The 5,938-nt window shown below is 39.2% G+C and overlaps 1 pseudogene; it reads right to left on the reverse strand.

The window, feature by feature from the left end:
* Positions 1–606: 606 nt before the first annotated feature.
* LOC105307150 lies at positions 607–4,759 on the reverse strand (annotated as a pseudogene).
* Between the last annotated feature and the right edge of the window lie 1,179 nt (positions 4,760–5,938).

The following is a 5,938-nucleotide window of genomic DNA, read 5'->3' on the forward strand; positions in this document are numbered from 1 at the left end:
TTTTAATCTTTTTTTTTTCTTTAAAAAAAACAAGCCCAACACTAATCATTTATTGTTAAATGGTCTGGCTCTCGAATTGTGCAACAAGAAGTTCTTATTAAAAATAACTGTCTTAAATGGTGAAAACAATTTTTTTTTTTAATGACAAACCTGGAAAAAACCTCTATAGGTACTGCATGAATGGAATGTACTCTCTTAGAAAAACTACAGAGCACGTGGGTTTAAAATTGAAGCACAGTGACAGATGTGGCCCTACCAATGTGTCTCTAACAAGTGCTAGCAAAGATAAAGTCCTTTGAAATAAAAGGAGGAAGCCAAGTCCATGCTGGCCTCTTATCAGTCTCTGTACATTTCACAAGACATAGTCTGCTGGAGGCTCTTCTACTCTTGCACTCTACCTCCCTCGAGACAGCTTAATCTACACAGGGAGACAGGTTTCTATATTACATCTGGATTAGTCACTTCAATCGAAAGAGAATCTTGATCTATACCAAATCTATTGTTAAAAGTCTTGCTCCCACTGGCGCTCAGTGGACTTCCTAGGACTACTCTTGGGGCCATAAAAGAAGGACAGTAAATGAATACCCAGGAGGCTTTGCACATCCTTCATGTGGACTTCTGTTGGTAATGAGGGTGAGGTCACCACCATTCTTCCTTATAAAGTGTTTTACTTCAAAGGTCCATATTTGGATCTAAAACCTGGTCCTGGCATAGAAGTTTAACTTTCTCCTCTGCTAACAGAGCAATATCCTCTTGTTTTTTCAGTTCTGGTTTTTCACTGTCAGAAGAGGTAGTGGTTTGAGACTCATTATCCAAGTTGATAAATTTCTCATAACCATGTTCCATTACTTTCCAGACTTGGAGCATGTCACTAGCAGAAAGTTTTTTTTTTTTTTTTTTTTTTTAAGGTTTTTGCTCCTGAAGATGCATGAAGTTGGAGGTAGAAAGAAATTTTGTTGAATTTGGGCATTTTTTCCCTTTGGTCCAGCAATTCCACTTCTAGGAATTTATCATCCACAGTGATGTCAATTACCCACAGTGGCATCATCTCATTGAGAAGTATTGACTCAGTCTCACTTCTGGAATCTAGGCAGAATAGCCTGAAAAGTGTGTTACTTCCAGCTTCACCAAAGGTCACAGTGGTGTGTGGGGCACTTGAAAATATCCATGTCCCTTCTGTACTTAGTTCTCCTGTTCTCCATTTACATGATTTACTTCATTTTCTTCCTCATCCATTGGATTTACATGTGTTCTAGGCCAATATTGCAGGAGTGCCTGGAGTAAAAGTCCTCCTAAGTTTAGTTTTGGATCTGACCCATTAGGATTGCTGAAGCCAGCATCTTTTGTAGAAAAGTAACCAGCAAAATAGTCACTCTCATCCAAAGTAATAGTCAACAATCCCTGTTTTTAAGTCTACTGAGAGCCAGTTTGGCACACACACCATCTTAAATCTTCTTAATTTCATCTTTAAAATCCACTTTGCCCAGTTCTTCAACTTTACATGTCTTAAGTACATCCTAATATTCCACATTGTTATTTGTATCATTGGTTAATACATGTCTCTTATTATTAAGAATATGGCGCTAAATAACATCAGCATCCCCTTTGATGACCTGACAGTTTGTGTACAATCATTGTTCAGTCATTGTCATAATCTCCAGAGGCTCTAAAGTTATGAACTCCCTTCAATGTCTATGTATTTATTGTAGATTTAGTTGTTGACACCAAGATTGTTTTTCTGGAGTTTTATCTTGTTATTACATTTGAGACATGTTTCTTTGTCTCCTCACTTTGTCTGCCACCCTATTTTTGTTTCTATGTATTAGGTAGAGCTGCTATTTTTTCTGGTTTTGGTAGAGTGGCCTTATGTAATAGATGTCCTATGAGGCACAGTGGCACAATATCGTTGGCCATCTGAGCCTGGTATTCTAGATGTGTCCCTTGTATGGGCTGTGTGTGCCCTCCTGTTATAGTTGAGCCTTGATTGCTGTTAGCACATGAATGGGAGGGATTGACACTCAAGCTGACTGGCTATGAAGAATGGCTGTGACTACAGTGGACAAGCTCTTATGTAGGAATTGACCACATGAAACAGGATTCACATTAGCAGGGCTCTGGTGCCTATTGAATCTGCCCTTTGAGTGTGTTGTTTGTGGAGGTGGTTGGGTGATGCTCTTGTCTGGTCTGAGGCTAGCCACCAGGGGTGTTGTTTCTGGGGCCTCTTTGGTGGGTTTTGTTGCAGGCCAAGGTCTGCCTCTTCCAGAATCCACCTTGTAGTAGCTGCAGAGTGATCTCAGATGGTTGCCACTGGTGGCTGGGTTCAGAGGAACTTGGAAAAAGCTAAGCTGCAATCTGTGGCCAGCTGCCACCAGTCTTGGCTTGGGGGCTCCTTAGTAAAGGAGACAGGGCATTCCAAGGCCAGATACTGCTTGTTTGGGGTTTTTGGACCTTTGAGATATTTTTTGAAAGTCTGCAGCATGAGTCAAGACAAGACATTTGTGTGGAACAGACACTAGAAGAGGGCTGGTGCTTGAGTTAAGTGAGGCAAGGCTTCAGGGAATCACAAGGGTGGGGAAAACAGTGTTAGCCAAGTTAATGGAGAGTTCAGACTTGGCACCTGCCTCTGCCTGATGGCTGAGTGGGGGGAGGGCTCAATAATGGAATAATAGCATCTGCCAATACTTCCATCCCTGGAGTGAGCTGCCCTGAACCTTGCCCTCCAGCCTTGCCCTGAAGCTAGTCAATTTAGTTTCTCCTTGTACGTCTCTGGACTTTTTGAGCTTCTGCCTTAGCACTGGAGCTCAGAGCAAGTGAATTTGTTAGTGAGTAAGTCCTTGTGCAGACCATTTAAGAGCACTTCCTGGGACTCTGGCAGCCTTCCATCTCACTCAGTCACAATCTCTGCTGGTTTTCATAGGCAGATGTTATGAGGACTTCTCTCCTTGACACTGGAACCTTGGGCTGAGGAGTGTGGTGTGAGACTGTGGCCCTTCTCATCTCAGGGGGCCTCCAAACCTGGATTATTCATTGCATTTCTTAACTGCCATGCTGTAAGTGTGGGGCCTGCCTGTTCAATCTCTATCCCTCCTACCAGACTCAATGTGGCATCTTCTGCATATCCTTAGTTATAGAATTTCTGTTTAACTAGGCTTCATGTGGTTCTCAATGATGGTATTTTGTAATTTGGTTGTAATTTTGATGTGGTTAATGGGAGGAGGTGAGTAGAGCATTTACCTACTCTGCCATATTGATAAATATGAGATATATAAAGCTGCTGCCTGTGTAACAGAGTACATTGTTTATAGCAAGCTTTTTTTAATGAGTAGAAAGAATATACTCTAAAATAATGATAGAATGTATAATATAGTAAATACCTGAAGCAGTAACATAATTGTTTATTGTCATTATCAAATATTATGTACTGTAGATAATTATATGTGTTATGCTTTTATATGATTGGCAGCACAATAGGTTTGTTTACATAAGCTTTACTGCAAACACATGAGGAATCCATTGCGCTACAATAGTACAACAGCTATGATGTCATTAAGCGATAGGAATTTTTTGGCTTCAGTATAATCTCATGGGACTACTATGTATATGTGGTTCATTGTTGACTAAAACATTGTTATGTAATCAGCTCAGTTTTAGGTTTAGGAACCAAACTCTTCTGATTCAACTGAATATCAATTTTGCCCTCATCTCTTCAGCTACTGCTTTTCTTTCTCCTCTGCTCTAGAGCCCCACCTCTGTATGGAGTTGCTTATACATGATGCTACTTTCTTACCTACTTTTCTCCCTTACCCACTCCAGTCTAGCATATAACTCCAATACTGCACTGAATTACTCCCAAATTTACCAATAATCTCCAGGTATAAAGCCCAATAGACACTTTACAATCATCTTGAGCATTGAGCAGTTTTTAACATAGTAGGCCACTCTTCTTGTAACACTCTTCCCTTGCTTTCTTTAATGTTATTTCCTCTCTCCCCCTCTCCTTGTCACTCCTTTTCCTCTTTTCTATTTCTTTGGTTGTCCTCCTTAGTCTCCCTTTCCAGTTCTTTCTTCTATATCTTGCCTTTAACCATGGTAGTCAAATTCTCTTTTCACACTATACTCTCTTTCTCTAGATAACTTTATCTAAGCCAATATTGGCTAGATAGTAGAAATTTTAGGCTGTGCAGGCCATTCAGTCTCTGTTGCTGCTACTCAACTGCACCATTGTAGCAAGAAAACAGGTATAGATGATAGGTGAACCAATGATTCAACATCCCACAGGGACTTCATCTTTAACATCTCCAAAGATACACTAGTAGCTCTCTTGTATCCAGGTCCACTCAAATCTGATCTCTACACCATATATCCATTTTAGTGATTAACACTGGAAAGTAGAAAGTCCTTGTTATGAGGGGCTATGCAGTGTTGAAATTCATCCTCACAGATTCTAGAGCCAGGCTGCATGGGTTCAAATTTCAACTCTATCATTTACCATCATTTATTGGACTTGGGCAATAATTAATCTTTTGTGCCTCCATGTCCCCATCTATAAAATAGAGATATTAAGAAATGAATAATATATATAAAGCACTTATAACTGTGCTTAGCACTTGGTGTTATGTTTTACTGTTCTTTCTTGTGGTTATTATTGCTATTTCTTTTACTTTTATTCAAAGCCAATAAGCTAGGGAGTCTTAGGATTTTACTGCTTAAATGTGTCTTGAATCTGTACATTTGCTTCTATTTTCTCTGCTAACACCATATTTGAATTAAGAACACCTCTTGCCTAGATTGCTCTGAGCCAGGCTGCCTACCCATCTCTCGATTCTACACCTGTATCACTACTCCTGTTCCACTATTCCAGACTTCTGCTTTCTAGACCAGAATAGAGCTTTCTGGTCTATTATTGCTTCAAGTGTACACGCTCAGATTCTTTACATTCAGAGTTTTTGCACATGCTGTCCTATCTGCTTGAAATGCTCTTCCCTGTCTAGCTTTACCTAGTTCATTTCTCCTACACTCATACATGCATATAACACCTTGCATTTTCCTTCATATCACAGTATTACATAATTTATTATACTTATTATTTAAAGTGATATCTAGTACTAGAATGACACTCTTTAAGGTATCTATTGTTGTTTTCTCAGTGTCTGGCACAGTGCTTTTCTTCAGTAAATATTAGTTGAATGAATTACCTAAATATTTTACATGAATAATTCGCCTAAAAATTCAGTGACTTAATTATATGCTGACTTAAAAATTTGCATTCGAACAGTAAGTTTTCACTTAATATCATCAAAAGGTTTTGCAATTTTATGAAATGATATATAACAAAGCCAATTTCACTATAAGCTAATTAATGTAATCAAGAATTAAGTTCCTATGGCATCAATATCACAGTGCTGAATGAAATGACATTCATTAAGGACCTGCTGTATAGGGTTTTGTACTTTATAAAAGACTTCCACATGTATTAGTTCACAACAGCCAGGGGATTATGTGTAGCAACTATGATTATTTTGAATCTATAGCTAAGAAAATACAGTTAGGGTCACATAATTAATAAGAGAGGCAATATGGTTTTTTTGATACCCATTCCATGGGTTTCCTCTCTACATAATTCTAGTGTTTTCTTGGGCAGCAGGACAAAGTGTGAGCAAGAACATCTCTGGATGCTATGAATGAGAAGCCACTGCTGGATTGAGACCAGCTGATGTTCAATTTTGTAGTGTGAGAATCGAGACTTATTGGTAGAATTTCTCCAGTTTCCACTGGAGCAGGGAATTAGAATGAGCCAGAGCCTGAGCTGAGAAGAAAGCCATGTGCTAGTACCCTGAGATCTCAATGGGAGGACTGAGCTGGGGAAATGGTCTACCCATTGAATGAATAATGACTGAGTACTATCTACATGTGCGTTCATTGTTTGGTGCTATGGAAT

This window comes from Pteropus vampyrus, unplaced genomic scaffold (genome assembly GCF_000151845.1).
Source record: "Pteropus vampyrus isolate Shadow unplaced genomic scaffold, Pvam_2.0 Scaffold481, whole genome shotgun sequence".
Classification (NCBI taxonomy): domain Eukaryota; kingdom Metazoa; phylum Chordata; class Mammalia; order Chiroptera; family Pteropodidae; genus Pteropus; species Pteropus vampyrus.